Source organism: Cyprinus carpio, unplaced genomic scaffold (assembly GCF_018340385.1).
Source record: "Cyprinus carpio isolate SPL01 unplaced genomic scaffold, ASM1834038v1 S000005821, whole genome shotgun sequence".
In the NCBI taxonomy this organism is placed as follows: domain Eukaryota; kingdom Metazoa; phylum Chordata; class Actinopteri; order Cypriniformes; family Cyprinidae; genus Cyprinus; species Cyprinus carpio.
In genome coordinates, this window is record NW_024878505.1 from 2,045 (window position 1) to 22,127 (window position 20,083).

At 40.1% G+C, this 20,083-nt stretch overlaps 1 long non-coding RNA gene across 1 annotated transcript; it reads left to right on the forward strand.

The window, feature by feature from the left end:
• Positions 1-18,753: 18,753 nt before the first annotated feature.
• LOC122143504 lies at positions 18,754-19,397 on the forward strand. Its single transcript, XR_006159199.1, has 4 exons — positions 18,754-18,830; positions 18,949-18,985; positions 19,156-19,245; positions 19,339-19,397. It is a non-coding gene; the product is annotated as an uncharacterized LOC122143504 (long non-coding RNA).
• The last annotated feature ends 686 nt before the right edge of the window (positions 19,398-20,083 follow it).

Here is a 20,083-nt window from a genome sequence, read left to right on the forward strand (position 1 = left end):
CAGGCCCATTCTATCAGTGATGCAATTTATTATCAGTTATGAATCTTCTGGCAGGCATGTGATGTTCACTTTGTGTTCAGCTGAAAATGAACTGTTTCTAGAGTGGCACAAAGATGTATAGCTGTTTAATTCGTGTACTATTGAGAGAGTAGGTTTGTGGGCTTACAAACCTTACAACCCTTTTTAACTTGCACTCTTCCTGTTTACACTTTTTTTTGCAAAGTTTTGCCCTGATTGTGTCTTCTGTGTTATTAATATCTTCCAAAGTTATTTTGTGTGATAGTTAAATATATTCTAAATAAACTACAAACAACAAATATAAAAATGTAGTTTGTCCTCACATTCTTTCTTGTAACTCCTCTCTCAGTCACACACCTGCCTGAAAAGGCTCATTATGCGGGCCTTTGTCTTCTCAGGTGTGAATCACACTAATATTCATGATAGTTGATGCCTTCTCGCATGTACCCTTTCTACCCAAAATTGTCTTCAAAATTTAAATCAATATATTGTTTTCTGTGAACGAAGTAAACAAGATGATTTTCACATCATTTTGAAGCAAAAAACTCTAGACTACAAGAGATCCAGTTCTCAAAAGTCATGTAAACCAATGCTCTTTATGTGTTTTATGGCCTTATTCAAGAAATTAAAAAAAAATAGTTTTTCACCAACCAATGATAAACATTGCTTTCAAAAAACGCAATCATATGTACATACATGCTGCTCACATATTATTGAAGCCCAGTTTGTGCTGATTACAGTGTTATTAGACTTTAGCCATTTATATGTTTATAAGCAACTGAAAACACAAATATTAGGGCATGTAAAAACTTCTCTAGGTTCTTCAAACACCCCTCAGGCCCCAGAGGGTTAATTTCTGATGAAGAAACAAACTCATCGACATCTTGGGTAGTCTGAGGGTGAGAGTACATTTTCAGCATTTTTTTTGGTGAACTATTCATTTAAATGTATTCTTTTTTTACACAGAAAGAAAAAAAGGAACTTTTTTGTGTATGTACTTTCTATTCAGTACATTCTCATTTTTACCAAACAGACATGAATCCTTTACCTTCGGCTTTGAAGTACAAATTTTGCCTACAGGGCAAACAAACAAAGAACACGGTGTGCCTTTGCTTCACTTCATGTGCTTTTCTCTTTCATTTTTTCCTGAAATCTGTAGCTACTTTGTGGAGGTCTAAAGTTCAGGATGATTAAAGAGATAACAATAATAATTTAGTGCAATATGAAGTCAAATAAAACTCACTAATGTTGAAAACCAGTTAATGTTTATTATTATTATTATTATTTAGGGTTATGTTAACTATGCTGTCTGTAATAAAATAAATATAAGCTAAAAAAACCCTTATGTTTGATAATGAAAATATGTTTAAGCAAAGAGCAGGGGTGCTACTATGGGTTCTGGGCGCCCTGAAAAAAATTGCATTCCGAGGGTTAATTAAAGTGAAAACCATAAACCAGTTTGTTTATCAGTTATGTACAGTATATTAGGGTTCTATGTTACAAAACATATGTTGTTAAATTAATATTTATTAAGTGCTATGTACAGTATATATTAGGGTATTATATTACAACATATGTTGTTAAATTCAAATGTTTATTGCATTATTTTGTGTTGTGTTACCATGATGTTTTTTTTTGTTGATCCCAAAAGTTGTGTGTTAGTATTTACTTTAACTTTGAAAAAGCTACTTGTGATTGTTATTATGGTGGTTATATCAGTATATGCTGAAGATACAAAACAGATTTTAGTAGCAGTGTGGCCTTTAATAATTTAGCCTAAAAGGGCTGTAGTTTTTGTAGGTTGTTCTGTCAATGTTACAGAATTATTCTGGCAAACCACACTCTCTGATGGGCACTAAAAGAATGCGTGTAATCATAAATCGCTCACCTCGAAAGTACAGAGTCACCGCTGACAACAGGCAAGAAAAAATCAGATCCTGTCTACCTTTAATCTGCAACTACAGTAAAAATCACTTGGTAGCTTAGGAAGTCTGCACACATTTTCTTTTTATTTAATATGTGCATTAAATAATCCTCCTGAACAAAGTAGCCTATGACACACAATCTGCATTGTTAATCCTTTTGATCTTTGATTAAAAACAAAAAAAAAATCTAACCTTTAATTGAGGTAAAAAAAAAAAAAAAAAGAAAGAAAGAAAGAAAATAGGTGGAAATCTGACAATAAAATGTTTTTCTCTCTCTCTCTCTCTCTATGATACATACTGACTAAAATGAATGGTACCTTTTTATTTAATACTTTTTGCAAACCACCTTTTGCCAAGATAACAACTCTGAGTCTTCTCCTATAATGCCCAGTGTGCAGTGTCCGAATTGTTAAAAAACAAAAACAAACAAACACAACCAGTCTCTGTGTACGAAAAGACACCTAAATGATACTGAAAAGACACCTAAATGACCTTCATATTTTGCTGAGTTTGTTTTTGTGCTGGTTCCTTGGCTTGTTTAGGCCTGTCATGGATAAATCAATATGACAAAACCACCAGTAGGTGGTGGCAAGTGCCTGTTTTATTAAATGATTAATTGAATTCTTCAATCAAACGATTTGTCCAAGTCGGCTGATTCAATAAGAATCGAAGCAAGTGTCTGTCAATTCGTTCAAAAACAGATTTATTCAGGAAACACTGCAGTGTTGTTCTCAGACACATACATGTTCTGCTGTTGCTTTGTTTATAGCCATTTTGTTTCCAAAACAGAAAAGAAGACAAATTGTGTCCAAAATATAACTCACTTCTTGTTTGTTGAACTGTTGTATAACTGCTGTATATCGCATCACACCTGCTGATACTCTAGGAAATGGCACTGCTTATGGATATTACTTAATTTATATAAATATTAAAAAATTTAAACAATAAAAAAACTCCTTATAGGGATTTCTTTTAATTCATAGCTTGAATTATAGGTCATTCTAACAGCGCTCTTAATAGGCTTCATTATGCAGCAGTGAATACTTTTTGACCTGAGATGAAGCGTGGAGTTGTCAGTCGATAATCACGATATCATAATCTAATAAACGTGAGTTTACATAATATATGTAGAGTAGCATCGTATATTTATGATGTATATAAATACACACACATGCATGTATATATTTAAGAAGAATATGTTATGTTTATATATTAAATATATTTATATATAATATAAAATATAAGAATATAAATATATAAATGTATATACATGAAAATATTTTCTAAATATATAATTTATGTGTGTGTGTATTTATATATACATAATAAATATACCCTGTACACATACATATATTATGTAAACAAAACTTTTATTTTGGATGTGATTAATCGTGATTAATCATTTGACAGCCCTAGTTTTTTTTTTTTTGTCACGGAGGTGAACTGGATTCCCCTGAATGCGGGGACGTGGGGAAACTGAATCGCGTAGCCGAGTCTGATGGTCCGAATGATACAGCGAAATGGGCTGAGGAGCGTTAGCCAGGCTCCCAGAGACTGTACAAGCAGGACCAGAGGGACCACAGATGTACCCACAGTGGGGCAGCACGCTGGAGCACAGGGACCCAACTCGAAGGCATAGGCCCCGGCGGGGTCATGCGGTGTGGGGCAACACTTACCTGGCTCCACAATTGGGCAGGGGGCGCGGGAGAAGGCATAGCGTTCTCGAACCGGGCCCTGCTGCCTGCTGGCGATAGAAGAGGGGGATGAGGATGGCCAGGTATAAAGCGTGACGCAATGTCTCCTGTGTCCTCTTGGGACCCAGAGATAGTGGAAACAGCTCTTTTTTAAACTTTGGGTACTGCTGGCTGAACAAAAAGAAAACAAAGGATTCTCCACCCAGCAGCAGGGTGAAAGCAGCATCGGGGCTGCCAGGGCAGGATGTGCTTGATCACTTCCGTCTACTTCTGGGCAGCTGAGAACTATTTTATATAGCTTTTAAAACAAAAAAGATTAAGGCCAAAGCAACTGAACAACATTAATTAGGAAAACAGTGTGTCAATAATGCAAAATGACAGTTAAAGGCAGTTCATCATTGAATTCAGTGATGTCATCATGCAGCTCAGTTCAGTTTAAATAGTATCTGTGCAATAATTTGCAATCAAGTCAACGATATCGCTGTAAAATGAAGTGTCCCCTAACTAAGCAAGCCAGAGGCGACAGCGGCAAGGAACCAAAACTCCATCGGTGACAGAATGGAGAAAAAACCTTGGGAGAAACCAGGCTCAGTCGGGGGCCAGTTCTCCTCTGACCAGACGAAACCAGCAGTTCAATTCCAGGCTGCAGCAAAGTCAGATTGTGCAGAAGAATCATCTGTTTCCTGTGGTCTTGTCCCGTGGTCGCCTGAGACAAGGTCTTTACAGGGGATCTGTCTCTGGGGCTCTAGTTGTCCTGGTCTCCCGCTGTCTTTCAGGGCTGTAGAGGTCCTTTCTAGGTGCTGATCCACCATCTGGGCTGGATACATACTGGATCCGGGGTGACTGCAGTGACCCTCTGACTTGGATACAGACTGGATCTGGTGGCTACGGTGACCTCGGAATAAGAGAGAAACAGACTAATATGAGCCGAGATGCTATATTCTTCTAACGATGTAGCAAGTACATCGGGTGTTATGGGAAGTGTTCCCCGGTTCCGCTTACCTAATTAATGCAGCCTAAAAATCCTTTAACGGATTTGGATATTAGAAGTGTATTAGTATGTTATGTGTAAGCCAGGTTAAAGAGATGGGTCTTTAATCTAGATTTAAACTGCAAGAGTGTGTCTGCCTCCCAACAATGTTAGGTAGGTTATTCCAGAGTTTGGGCGCTAAATAGGAGAAGGATCTGTCATGCCCGCAGTTGACTTTGATATTCTAGGTATTATCAAATTGCCAGAGTTTTGAGAACGGAGCGGACGGAGGACTATAATGTAACAAGAGCTCGCTCAAATACTGAGGTGCTAAACCATTCAGGGCTTTATAAGTAATAAGCAAGATTTTAAAATCTATAATGATGTTTGATAGGAGCCAGTGCAGTGTTGACAGGACCGGGCTAATATGATCATACTTCCTGGTTCTAGTAAGAACTCTAGCTGCTGCATTTTGGACTAACTGGAGTTTGTTTACTAAGCGTGCAGAACAACCACCCAATAGAGCATTACAATAATCTAACCTTGAGGTCATAAACGCATGGATTAACATTTCTGCATTTGACATTGAGAGCATAGGCCGTAATTTAGATATATTTTTTGAGATGGAAAATGCAGTTTTACAAATGCTAGAAACGTGGCTTTTCTAAGGAAAGGTTGCTATCAAATAGCACACCTAGGTTCCTAACTGATGACGAAGAATTGACAGAGCAGCCATCAAATCTTAGACAGCGCTCTAGGTCATTACATGCAGAGCTTTTAGGTCCTATAATTAACACCTCTGTTTTTTCAGAATTTAGCAGTAAGAAATTACTCGTCATCCAGTTTTTATATCGACTATGCATTCCTGTTAGTTTTTCAAATTGGTATGTTTCACTGGCCACAAGAAATATAGAGCTGAGTATCATCAGCATAACAGTGAAAGCTAACACCGTGTTTCCTGATGATATTTCCCAAGGGGTAACATGTAAAGCGTGAAGAGTAACGGCCCTAGTACTGAGCCTTGAGGTACTCCATACTGCACTTGTGAACGATATGATACCTCTTCATTCACTGCTACGAATTGATGGCGTCATATAAGCACGATTTAAACCATGCTAATGCACTTCCATTAATGCCAACAAAGTGTTCTAGTCTATGCAAAAGAATAGTGTGGTCAATAGTGTCGAACGCAGCAAGTAAGATGCAATAGCAGCAATAGAGAGATACAACCACCTATCAGATGATAAGAGCAGGTCATTTGTAACTCTAAGGAGAGCAGTCTCAGTACTATGATACGGTCTAAATCCTGACTGAAATCCTCACAGATGCCATTTTCTCTAAGAAGGAATATAATTAGGAGGATACTACCTTTTCTAGTATCTTGGGACAGAAAAGGAGATTCGAGATCGGGTCTATAATTAACTAGTTCTTTGGGGTCAAGTTGTGGTTTTTTGATGAGAGGCTTAATAACAGCCAGTTTGAAGGTTTTGGGGACATATCCTAATAACAATGAGGAATTAATAATAGTCAGAAGAGGATCTATGACTTCTGGAAGCACCTCTTTTTAGGAGCTTAGATGGAATAGGGTCTAACATACATGTTGTTGGTTTAGATGATTTAACAAGTTTATACAATTCTTCCTCTCCTATAGTAGAGAATGAGTGGAACTGTTCCTCAGGGATCTATAGTGCACTGTCTGATGTGATACTGTAGCTGATGGCTGCATGGTTACAATTTTATCTCTAATAGTATCGACTTTAGAAGTAAAGTAGTTCATAAAGTCATTACTGCTGTGATGTTGGGAAATGTCAACACTTGTTGATGCTTTATTTTTCGTTAATTTAGCCACTGTATTGAATAAATACCTGGGGTTATGTTTGTTTTTTTCTAAAAGAGACTTAAAAAGTAATCAGATTTAGCAGTTTTTAATGCTTTTCTGTAAGATAGGTTACTTTCCCTCCAAGCACGTAAATACCTCTAGTTTTGTTTTCCTCCAGCTGCAGCTCTATTTTTCCGGCTGCTCTCTTTAGGGGTGAGTTTGCTCATTATACCACGGTGTCAGACTCGTTTTCCTTAACCTTCCTTAAGCGTAAAGGAGCAACTGTATTTAAAAATGCTAGAAGAGAGTCCGCCAGTTTCTGTTACATCATCAAGTTGTTCTGAGGTTTTGATATGCTAAGGAATTGGGATACATCAGGAAGCTGATTACTTACAAAGCAAGTAGTCTTTTGTGGTAGAAGTGACGGGTTCTTCCATACTTGTAATAAGAAGTAGATTTTACATTTTTAGCTGCCAGTATGAAGTTTGAACAAAACTAAATAATTTGGTCTGAGATATAAGCATATATGGTCATGCAGAATCAATGTAAATGAATTTTCCACTACAATTTATCCATCTATCCTCCTTTATCATTCATTGATCACTAAATACAAAAAAAAATCATTACTACTGGTTATACTTTCTAATTACACCATTAACATTTATATGTGCTCTGGAAGCCGGGTTAAATGAATAAACAATGTTATTGCATTTGACATTAAGTCAGACCCCTCAGTCACCTCACAGATACAAAACACAATTCAAACTAAAAAATATATATATAATACTGAATAAAGCTAAACTTAAGTCATTACATCACATTTATACTCTTCATCTCTTGATTTTTGCATTAAATGATCACTCTCTTAAGTTTGTGGAAGGAAGTTAGAAAATACGCTTAAGGCTTTTTGTTTGGGGATAGACCTCATTTTGAGCAAGAAAAGTATAGACATTAGATGGGCTCTGAACTTTTACTTCTATCATTTTTCTCAAAAAATATCATTGTTTCCATGTGCATTTCTACACATTTCACTGTAGCTTCCACTCACTGGTTGCTTCCCTTTTTCCATCACCAGTTTTCTCCCCGTACCGCACAAATCCTACAATAATGTCTTCATTATACACATTCAGTTTAACCATTTGATGTGAAATGCTGACACTTCACCAGTCTCCCGTACTCGAGCTGGATACAAACTGGAAAAATACATCGGAAACATAGTAACAGCAAAACTCCTACCACTAGCAATTGGTAATACAGTAAGCTGCACAGCCAATATTCTGTCATGAGTCTGGTTTTGTGTTTCTTCCTTTTTTTTTTTCTCTCTTCCTGTCATTACTGCCACTTTTAGCTCAGCGGCTTGCTATTGCAATCAGCTTCCACGCAAATCATCTACACCTGTTCCTTCTCTACTCTAATTCGCTCTGCTGTTTCCCTCTGCCGCTCCCTCTGCTTTCTCTGTCAGATTATTGTATACTCAGCCTATTCCAAGCTTATCCCCATCATAATGCTTTGTTAGTTTCTGTCTCTAGTCTTAGTCCCGCTTGTGCTGTGGCGCAGTCCGTGGCTCGCTTCCTGGCCTGTTCTCTGTCCAGTTCTCTGCTTCGCCAGCTCGTCTGGTTACCTGCACCCAAGTGTGCTGAGTCTGTACTGGTGTGGATCCGTGCCACCTGGACTCGCTCTCCCTTTGTGGACCTGGCTTCTGTTCTTTCCAGCTGTGTCTACCCTCAAAGAGCCGGGCGCCAGCAGTCTGCCTTTGTTCCCTAAGCTTTCTACCGCTCTGGCCAAACCAGTTAGTTTTCTCCTCGCCATTCACCTCTTTAGTCCTCTTGTCCCACCCCTGACAATATCCCAATCCTCCCCACGCTTGTCAACCATTCGCCCATACATTGTGTGCACGCTCAGGCTCTTTTACCGCTGCTTCTCTCATTCTCATGTGGGCAATGATAGCTGGTGATGCTGTCGCCAGTAGTCTGGAATATGAAAAACAACATGATGTCCCTAACATTTTACAAACCTCCAGATTCAGATCGCTGCCATGTCCAGCACCAACCTGCTCCTGATAACTGTATCTCCTAATTGTTTCATACTATCATTAACTACTGTCAGAGCATTTTCAGTGCTATTAGCTAAGGCCATTACTGTCCATGCTAGCCCATTGATCTTATTTATGCTCACCAGCGTACCCCTTAGAAAGTGACCACCCTATGTTAGCACCCGGTGCGCGTCCTGCCAAGGATCTGATAACTATACCCATTATACTTCTGTAGAGCCCCGGGTAAAATGCCAACACCCCTTCTCTTTCTACTCTCACCTTTAGGCTCTTCGCTGGGCCAGTAAATACACAGATGTCCCATTCATTAGCTTGCAAAAACAGACTCTGCTGTCCATCCTTTCTCTGGCAGGTCATGGTATGCTCTGTCTCCGCCACACCTGCCAACGCAGCAGGTCAAGTGTCGGCCTGTTGAAAGGACATGTGAACATTGTCATTGTCCCATCATCGTTCGTGCAGTTATTCGCTGTTCCATTCCTGATGTCGAATCCTGATCCGTGCAGTCGACCATCCCCGGGCCTTCCTTCAGCTTCTAATCTATGCCCTGCTTATAAGTGCACACATCCCCTGTACATGTGCACCACTCTCAGGCGGGATCATCATTTCTGATTTGTCGTCCCACTGTTCCCCCCTTTCAGTCAGGTTCCGGTTTTCCCCGGGATCCTCCTTTTTATATCATCCGCAGCCATCAACACTTCTGTTTATCTGTGAGAATTGGGGATCTGTTTCCTTTAGGGTCGTTCGTGACCGACAGCTCCCCCCTGGGGTGAGACATCTGCAACACAGCCCGCTGGGTTTATCTTCAACCCTCTTTCTGCACAGTGCCAAAGTACAAGCCTTATTCCCTGGCACTTACATTGGTTTTCATGTGGATTTTTCCCCCCCTGCCCGCTTCTCGTTTCCATCACGCTGCCTCTTCCTTGGAGCTGGTTCCCAAAAACAGGCTCAACAAGATGTTCACTGGCTGTGGTGCTGGCTTGTGCACTGCTTGTTTCCCTTTCCAATCAGCCGGTTTTTGGATGCCACAGTGTCTGCCTTGATCAAGCCCTTACTTTGCGATTATGACCCGACCTCCCACCTTTGTTGTGATACGCTTGCTTTTTCTTCACCACTTAAATCTTCCATCTGTTCCGTAGCTCTCCAGGATGTTTGTATGCTTTCACCTCACTCCATTTACATGGATGTCTGCAGAAGCAGACTTGTGCATACTCAGCGCTGCTTGTGCCCTCGTATTCAGGTCTTCCACAATATGGATAGTTCTTAATGAATGGGATGCAATTGAATTTCACATGTTGACTTCTCTGTTACCTTTACAATGTCTTTGTCTAGTCCATGCGTTGGTACCATTAGAGTCAGTGTTGATCTCTTAACTTGTTGATGATTCGTATGGTTCAGTGTGGTGTTCGTAACTTGTCACTTCCCCTACTAGTTCTGCAGTCAGGTAAGATGCAATTGAACAAATTATCACAGTCAGTGCAGCCATTATAAATGTTGTACTTCTCAGGCCACACAGTCCTTGTAGTCTGAATGGGTGCCATGGTCTTGCCTCGCTCCTTCTGCGGCTGGCAGTATTTTTTTGCGGTTGTTTGCCCAGGAAGTATGAGGTGACTGGGTTTGGGGATGATCCCGTAAGCTCTGCTTCTTCTATCTTTGTAGTTGCACCTCCTCCCCCAATGCCCCAAATTTCACAACTATGGTTGTGTATCCTTTCCACCTTTCTCACTGTGCCAAAAGTTTCATGGGCCTCGGTTGAGCACCCAACTATGATGCTGATATTTTTTTATCTTTCACTTGTGAGCAGGCTGCTTCTCAGTCTTTTACCTTGATCTTCTGCTGATGGGGCACTTGATGTTTAGCCCGGATCCTAGCCTTTGTTGACATGTGTCTGTTTTTTACTCCCTCCGCTTCCCTCAGAGATGCAGGTGGAACTTTCTGCAGTGGCTGGCGTGAATCCATGTTGCCCTCTCAGCTACCTTCACAGCAGCTATGAGGTGGTCAGAAGCACCTGGAGCGGTCCCAGCCACTTTTTTGCCTTCCAGCTCTTTCTCCTCAGATCCTTTTCCACGAAATCTCCTGGTTTTAGGTCGTTATGCTTGGGGTTTCAACAACTTCCCCTAGAGCCGCTTTTACCTGCACACAGACATTAGACAACAGAAGACATTTCCCTTTTCAGTAACTCAACATGTCATGCTCTTTCACACCTCCGTGGATGTAGCTGTTGTTTACCCTTTCCATTTCCCATGAATGGTGGTTTACTAAAGAAAATTTCGAAAGGTTTACTCTGGATTGCTTTCTTTCTCATGTATTGAGAATGATCGGGAAATGTCTTGCATGTGGAGTCAGTTCTTCACAACATTTAGCCAATTTATTTTTTTGGCTTTTCTGTTCTATGCTCCCTTCTGGTCGTGATCTGCAGGAGTCCTCATTAATTCCAAAACTTACCCGCTTGGTTTGTTTCCTTTTTTACAAAATTTTGTTCCATTGTCCGAACTGATTTTCCATGGGATTCCCCCATCTAGGAACTATTTCAGTCAGCAGAGGCTTTGCTACTGCTGCTGCGTCCTGTTTGGATGTTGGGAAGACCTCTACCCATTGGACCACATATCAACCAATACCAAACAATATTTCTTCCCTTCACATGGGGACAGTTGGATGAAGTCCATCTAGAAGTATTCAAAGGCCCTGCGGGACTGGCTGGGATACCTGAGACATTTTTATGCTCTTGCTACATTATGTGTGTTACAAATGAAAAAATCTTTCACAAGCGTTTTCGGCAAAAGTTTTGAACCCCTTTGAAAACCACAGTTCTTTCATTTGCATAATCATTTTGCAAATCTGTGTAGTTGTGGCATTTATTGTCATTGTTTACATGCCTCAGTTAAGACCACAAGCTTGCTGCTTGTGCTGAATAATTTGATGGCAGTGGTAGAAAGCCATGACATCAAATTCAGTTGTTACAGCATAGCCCACCTTATTCAGCCTGTTTGTGGATCTTGAAAAGCTGAGCCCCTCCACAAAGGGACATTTTCCACAGTTTTGAGTGTATGCGACAAAAGGTCTGGGCATGCAAGACCTTGTTCAAGTGCTGTTAAACAACAATGGTGCTCTTCCCCATCCACCTCTGTCAGAAAGAGAGTAGCAGCATTCAAGGTTGTGCACCATTTAACAGTGATATTCAGCATATCAAGCAAGATAGTGTGGTATCGTAACCCTACAAGCGGTTGATAAGTGTGATGTTTTCTGTTCTTGCAAAATCATAGACACTGCGTGAGGCACCATCAATGTCAGGTCAGAGTAACCTACAAATTCTCTAGACGCCATAATGGCCTGTTCAGCACTGCCACTGCCCTCAGACAGTGTGGCAGGCCTGCTGCAACGGATCTAGTTTGCCCTGAAAAATATGCCACAGGTCTCAATTTGTCTCCATGATGTTGCAACAATACAGAAGTCATAAACCCATTTTTCTTATCTACCATCTGAACAAAAGGCTTTGTTGGTACCGGCAATCCCAGAGTTGGGCGCAACAGACAGCTGAACTTTCATGTTCAGAAATGCCTCTTCCGCACTCTCTGTCCACTCAATTTTGTCACCTGACTTCAACCCCTTTCCGTTGTTAGGCTTCCAGAAAAGCCGGCTCAAGAATCGCATAATTTGGAATAAAATGTTCGGCTACCAGGTACCGCATTCCAAAATGACAGTATTTGTTTCTTTGTGTGAGTGGTTTTTGGTACATCTTTTATAGCTTAACCCTTTTTCAGACAGTGATTTGCTATTTTTGGTGTTATTATACGCCCCAGAAAAAATGTAATCTTCGCCTCTTAGCAAACTGCAGCTCTGCTGACTTTATGACCTCCATAGCCAGATGCTTCAAGAGAGTCATAACATCAGTTGCACCGCGTAGACTCATCATGAGCAATACAAAGCCGCAAAAGATCATCCACGATTGCAAGCTCGGCGGTTCCACATCTGTCAGACCAAAATGTTCCAGACTTCTCCTAGCGGCTCAGAGTTGGTATCGAAAAGCCTTAATCGCTAAAACAAGTAAATTTATAGCCCTACATCAAATTCAAATGCAAACCAAAGTCTTTATCAACTGGCACGCTAAAAAATGTATTAGCCAAATCTACCACTGAAAAGAATGTTGCATCTTGTGGTATTTGTGACAGAATCGTGTATGGATTTGGCACTGATGGGCTCCTTTGTCTGACAGCAGTATTCACAGCCTGCAAATCCTGCACAAAACACCAGTCTAAGGGTTGACCTTTGTCTCTTATCTTTGTTACAGGAAAAAATTGAGTGCGAACTGGAGAATCATTGCATGGCACTATTATTCCCTCTTTTAATAGTGACTCAAACACTGGTTTTATACCAAGAATTGCCTCTGGCTTTAGAGGATATTGAGTGTTGACACGGTCTGTAATCAGATTTTGGGGTGATCACAACCGGTTCACATCCTTTAATTAGTCCCTCATCATATTTATGTTTTGACCCCCTCCCACCCCGCCTATCTCACTTCAGTCGGTAGCTCCAGACCGTGTCTGTTCCCTCGGCCTTGAGAGCATAAGTGAGGCACAGAATCTTCTGCCATTAGGTAAAACTGAAGCTGTTTTCATAAAAAGCTTCACTTTTATACATTATCGACATTTATCAGGATTTTCATATTACTCAAATCAGACGTATACTGTGCTGAAAAGCTTTTTTCTTCATTGCAGAGAGAGCAGAATGTAAACCAGTGTATGTGTGTGTGTGTGTGTGTGTGTGAGTGTGTGTGTGATTAGAAAATTTCACTTCCCTTGGCTTGTGGCTGTTGGCTATTGCTCGCCCTGACCCTCCTCTCTGCTCTCCGCTTCCTCGCTTCCTCTTTCTACTGATTCCTTTTCTTACAGCATTTAATCTCTTTGACACTCAGTGTTCCCTCTTTCTCGAAGACCATGATACTTAATTCACTTCCTCATATCTTGTACATGCATTTCTGGCCATATACTTTTTTCATTTCACAAAATACCGTATCATATTTAACAAGCTTGCTCTGGGACTTCCCCATATTTGCTGTTTCCTCTCTGTGGATACCTCGGCGCCACTTAATAATCTGTCAGACATCTCTAACAGATCCGACTTTCCTCGCTAAAGCCAGACAGGCAGGCAGCCTCCTGCAGCTCTGATTAATAACCTTACGCTTCAGATTCCCCTCTCTTAGAAATGTGTTAGCTTTTTTGCGTGTGATCTCAATTTCTTTGCTTCCTCGAATATCTTGGATGCGACTTTTGATCTCAATTTCTGCACCAACGCATGGCTCCTGTGGACCTCTTGTCACTTATGCATCTTTACACTTTGGCCTAAAACCAGTTCTCACTGTGTCTACACAGCAGTTCTAAGAAAAACACATGCCGCTACTATGTTCCCATGGCATATATGGTCATGCAGAATCAATATAAATTAATTTTTTCCACTCTGGCTCCATCATACACAACTTTGCATCGCCTTGGCGTGCTCCACTGGGGGGGGACACCGCCATGTACTCCCATGGACGCGCCCCACCATTGAGGAGATGGCGCAGGGGGGAGGAGGTACCAGGGCGGGTTTGGGGCAGAAAAGGTGCTGTCCACTCAGTCTAGTAATCTCCTCATGCACTTTTCGGAAAAGAATGGCACTGGGGTTTGGTCTGAGAAACCTGCCCGGCCACCGCATAAGATGCCTAATCATCCAACCATAGACGGCTCGGGACAGTGTGGATCTCTCCCGCAACATGACTCCTACCCGGCGTGAAAGCAGCCTCAAGCGCAGTTTGATGCTTAGACACGTGAGGCTTAACAATGGTAGCTGTCATCTGCCGCCAGGTAACGACTGCATCCCCCAAAACGCATGGGTGGAATGACATCTTGGCAAAGATGCAATGTCACACCCGCAGCTTTTGCTATTTGGGGAAATTTGCTCTTTCTCAGTGCTGAAGCACACAGGGGAAACCACCACTGCAGCCATCACACCAACACCGGTTCTGAAGAAGCCTTCTTCCCCCAGAGCACTCGTGAGCCTCGCTCAGAACACTCTAAGTCGATAGAGCAGAACAGTCGCCCGGGTCATCTCCGTTTAAAAATCTAAATGCATTGCATCCACTTCAAGATTTATATGCCCAAGAACGCTGGACGGAGCACGAGATACAAATCTTTCACGCCAATGTGCATTGGCTCGTTAAGTTTACACTAAAAGGTGATAGGGCTCTTAGGTGAGATCCAGATTAATCGGTACGTCCGACGTGACTTCGAACGTGACAGACTGAAAAATAAAATTTTATTTTATTATTTAAACAATATATTTAACAAATACACCAAGCTTTATTCTAATTTATATTTATAAATACACTGTTTCACAATAAGCTTTTATAAGTAGCTGTACCACCTGTTATAATATTCCTAATATATTTATTAGTACAACTGCATTTAAGAATATCAGTGTCTCCTAGAAACATGCTGTCTCTAACATATATTGCCTCAGAATAATCACTTCCATGAGCTCTTACAAAACTTGTAGGGGTATAGAGCATACTCTTTGGCTTAACTGGAAACCAAATGTATCCAAGAATTCACTATAAGATAATAAATCCGTTTGAATTTAAAAGTTATCTAACTAACACAATATCAGTATCATACCAGCTTTTATAGAAGAGTGATTTATTTAGATGTTTTCAATATACATTATTCCAAATAATACATTCATTTGAGGGAAAATTGTGCTTAAACACCAGTATCAGGCCAGTACAGCTTTGGTACAACAGTACAGCAGTTTATCGATTTTAAAATCACATGTAGATCTTTGCCACCCATCCTGTCGAACACATTTTGAAAATACATACTACATACTGTCCTTTTCTTTCATTAATTTAATTAGGCTAACCAATTAACCTTGAATGTATTGTTTAAAGTTTCTTTGATGTCATACACCGATCGGGTCTGCACAGGGCCGCTTCAAGTTGAACACACCTAAATACACGTATAATCTGCCAGTCAGTAGCCTTGTTTGAGATCGCCTAGCATCAAATTTACCCACAATTTACTCACCCTGAAGCAAAGCTAGGTGTATATGACTTTATCTCTTGAACGAATACAATCAGAGTTATATTAAAAATGTCCTGGCTCTTCCAAGCTTTATAATGGCAGAGAATGGCTGTTGTTAAGTTTGGTAAATAATAGCAATTTTTGTATATACTCCAGAATGAATTACATAAATATTGCAATTGGAAAGTTGATCAGATGAATTGCATAGTCCTTCTCTCTTGCCATGAAAATTAACTTAATCCCAAAAAACCTTTCCACTGCATTTCATTGCTGTCATTAAAGGACCTGCTGAGATCATTTCAGTAATCATCTTGTTAACTCAGGTGAGAATGTTGACGAAGCACAAGGCTGGAGATCATTATGTCAGGCTGATTGGGTTAGAATGGGCAGACTTGACATGTTAAAAAGGAGGGTGATGCTTGAAATCATTGTTCTTCCATTGTTAACCATGGTGACCTGCAAAGAAACGCCTGCAGCCATCATTGCGCTGTGCATAAAATGGCTTCACAGTAAGGATAGATTGTGGCTACTAAGATTTGCACCTAAATCAACATTTTATAGGTTCATCAAGAACTTTCAAGGAAAGAGGTTCAGTTCTTGTAAAGAAGGCTTCAGGGCATCCAAGAAAGTCCATCAAAGGCACCAGGATCGTCTCCTAAAGAGGATTCAGCTGTGGGATCGGAGTGCCACCAGTGCAGAGCGTTGCTCAGGAATGCAGCAGCAGGCAGTGGAGCGCAGATCTGCACTCCACAGTGAGGCGAAGACGTTTTGGAAGTTGGCCTGGTGTCAAGAGAAGGGCAGCAAAGAAGCCACTTTCCAAAAAAAACATCAGGGACAGATTGATCGTTCTGCAGAAAGTAATAGTGAATGGACTGCTGAGTATCTGGGGCAAAGTCATATCCTCCGGATGAAGCCCCTTCCGATTGTTTGGGGCATCTGGAAAAAGGCTTGTCCGAGAAGAAAAGGTGAGCGCCACCATCAGTCCAGGTGTCATGCCAACAGTAAAGCATCCTGACACCATTCATGTGTGGGGTTGTTTCTCATCCAAGGAGTGGGCTCACTCACAATTCCTGCCCAAAAACACAGCCATGAATAAAGAATGGTACCAAAACACCCTCTCCAACAGCAACGGTCTTCCAACAACCCAACAACATTTGGGGGAAAAACGATGCATTGGCCAGCAGGAGGGAGGCAAACGTGCCATAAGGCAAAAGTGATAACCCAAGTGGCCTGGGGACCAGAAAGGGGGAAATGGAGGGGCCATGGCCTCGAAACTCCCCAAGCTTTAAGCCCATTGAGAACTTGTGGGCAATCCCCTCAAGAGGCGGGTGGACAAACAAAACCCACTAATTCTGACAAACTCCAAGAAGTTATTATGAAAGAATGGGTTGCTATCAGAACAAGCCAGTTATCTTAAAATGTACAGTTTATTTTAAATATCACCGTTAATTAACTATTTTCTTCCACTGGACAGATATGGCTATCATGGTGCAAACAAAGAAATAATGGATGGTGTAAATACTAAAATTCAAACCATAAAAAACATTGACCAGCCCATGACTACATTAAAATCCTACATAGTGTAAGTGTTTACTTAGTCCCAATATGGAATATGATTGTCCATATAACTTTTTTGACAAGCATGCATCCTCAGATCCTCTGTTTCATCTGTATAATGCACAGAGATGTCATTTCAAAGATGGATCCAGATAGATAAAGACAACAGAAGGAAAGCAACAATAGGGATATTTGGACAATCAGGACATGGAAAGAGCTCCCTAATAAATGCAATCCTGGGAGAAGAGGATCTACTGCCACCTGGTAGCTTAGGTGCCTGTACAGCTGTTGTTACTCAGGTGGAAGCCAATCTGGATGACTCCAACTACACCACGGAGATCGAACTCTACTCTAAAAAGAGGTTTCAGTATTATCTATAGTATTCTACTTCACTATTTCTCTTCTTTCAGTATTATATTCTTACCATTATTTTTAAGTCTTAAACAATCAAATTGATGTTTGAAATTAAAGGGTTACTTCACCCCAAAATGAAAATTGTCATCACTTACTCACCCTCATGTCATTCCAAACCCATAAGAAATTCGGAATCTTCAGAACACAAATATGTTTTTAATCAAATCTGAGAGATTTTGATCTTCACAAAATTGAAGTGAATTGAACTTAAAGTTAATGATGCTCAGACGCGACAACCAAAGTAGAAAGGCAAGCTCTAAATTTTACCTACAGATCTTTGTTTCTCTGGTAATGTCATTTGTATTCTGAACATGGGCCATTTTTATAGTTTTGGGAAAGAGGTGGAAACCCATGAAATGTTAATTTTGGGATGAACTATCCCCTAAGAATATGTGTTTTATTTCTTGGATGTTTTCTGATTTGCAGGAGTGGGGCAAAAAGCTCAAGTACTTTTCCCGATTTTGTCAGATGACAGTGAGGATAAAGGGGGATAAATTTGAAATGCTAAAGAAAAAATTACTAGTGTAGGAGAAGATGCAGATAAAAAAAAATTGAAGAAATTAAAAAAAATAAAAAATTTGCTGAAATCAACTTTTTTGTCGACGTGAAAAAAAACATCTCAAAAAAAAATATGTTTTAACAAGCTAAATTTCTAAATTTTTAAAAATTTTTTACTTAATAATGCTTAATAAATTTTTGACATTCCCCAAATTTGCAGTAACGAAAATCCATTTAAATCAACATTACATTTTTTTTTTTTTTTTTTTTTTACAAGAGATCTGACTTTGCCAAGAAGTTGCATGTTTCCCCCCCAAAATAGTGTGGCAAGTCGTGGCTGTACTAGCCACTTGTAAAGAGTGGAAAATAAGATTTCCCAAAATGTGATGAACTTTTGAAAAACATTGTCCTTCTTGATCTTCCTGGGATTGAAGGGCTGCAATAAGACTAGAGAAGATCTGTGGAAATCTGTAAAAAACAACACTCTTCTTGAACAACTGTCCTCACAATTAACATCCTTTTTAACGCAAAGAAAATTCGTGCTTTTTGAAATGCAATTTCAATAATAGCACAATAATTTACTGCACTTGTCAGGAGTGTAAGATTTATCCTTGTGTAACAAATTTTTTTTTATATTTCTAACCTAACAGAAACTGAGAGAGTGCTCTTCTGTGTGTGGATTGTAAATTTATATCAATCAGGCAATCACTGACAAAAGATCCCGTGGGGATATTAAAGCACTGCATTCAGGACTGTGGACCAGGAGGAGAATTTAAAAACATTAGCTTCATCTGTACAAAGACTGATGATATCAATCCAGGAGCCTACATGAGGTTACCACTATAAAATATTACACAGCAATAAAGAGACAAAAAATATTTAATTTGAAGTGATTTTACTTAATGGAAACATTATTTCAGTTCCATATTTTAATATTTAATTTTTATTTAGATGTTCACGGCTGACTAAAGATGAAATAGGAAACAAGGTTTGGTAAATTTCAAATAAGCTACATTTTCTAGCTATAGTTGTTTAGTTTACAAATTTTGTGCTTTTATGTCAGTTGTCACAAAAAAATACTAAGATGTTATGTACACAGTGACAAATTCTCTGTATTTTTTGTACTATATAATTATGATTTTTTAAATTCTTTTTCAGGATCAGACAGCAGTGTGCATACTTCACAGAAACAAAACCACTAAGGAATCAATAAAAAAAAAAATTGAAAGTTTGAATCCTGGAACCAAAGTAAAAAAATGTTTTTACTATTATTTGTTATTATTTTATTTTATTTATTTATTTATTTTTGTGATCCTCATTATCATTGTTATTATTTTAAAGAAAACTGATGGAGAAAATCAGCACTGAAGTTTTTACTGTAGCTCCAAGGCATTTTTTCAAGCAAAATTTAAATTTGGAACCCACTGAAACAGGTAATGTATTACCAAAGAAAATGAAAAGTGTGGTTGCTTTGCCAGTACTGTAATTGAGTGGTTCCTTCAGTCGGTCACATTCAACTCACTGGACGTACCAAAATTGGGATCTCTCGAGAGCCCTTCTTCTTCCAGTATAAACTAAACAAACAATTCATATTGGCATACAAGATTTTCATCTCCGCTCCACCCCCGGCGGACAAATTTTGGGGAAACGGTGCAAGCACATTCAGCTTTTCGCTTCGGGCTGGCGGTTCCATTGTTCTGCTCTCCTGTTGTCTGAGAGGATTCTGACGAGTCTACAAGGCCCGGGGAAGAGTTTCTTCCCCAAAAATTGGGTGTTGGTGTGACGGGCACTGCAGCTGTAGGTTTCCCCTGTGTGCTTCAGACTGTGAAAAACAATTTTCCTAAAACAGCAAGACATGGGTATGGCTTTGTAAAGGGGGTTGCGTCTTTAAAGATGTCATTCCACCGTGTGTTTCTGGATGCAGCCTTACCTGGTGCCGGGTGACAGTCACAATCGTGCCTCCACGTGTTTGGGGCATTGGGGATGCTGAGGCTGCTTTTGTGGATGAATCATTTCCTCACTGTGGGAGGATGACCATCTCTGTGTTTCGGTCAAGACTCCAATACCTCAGAAGAGGTCCCTTACC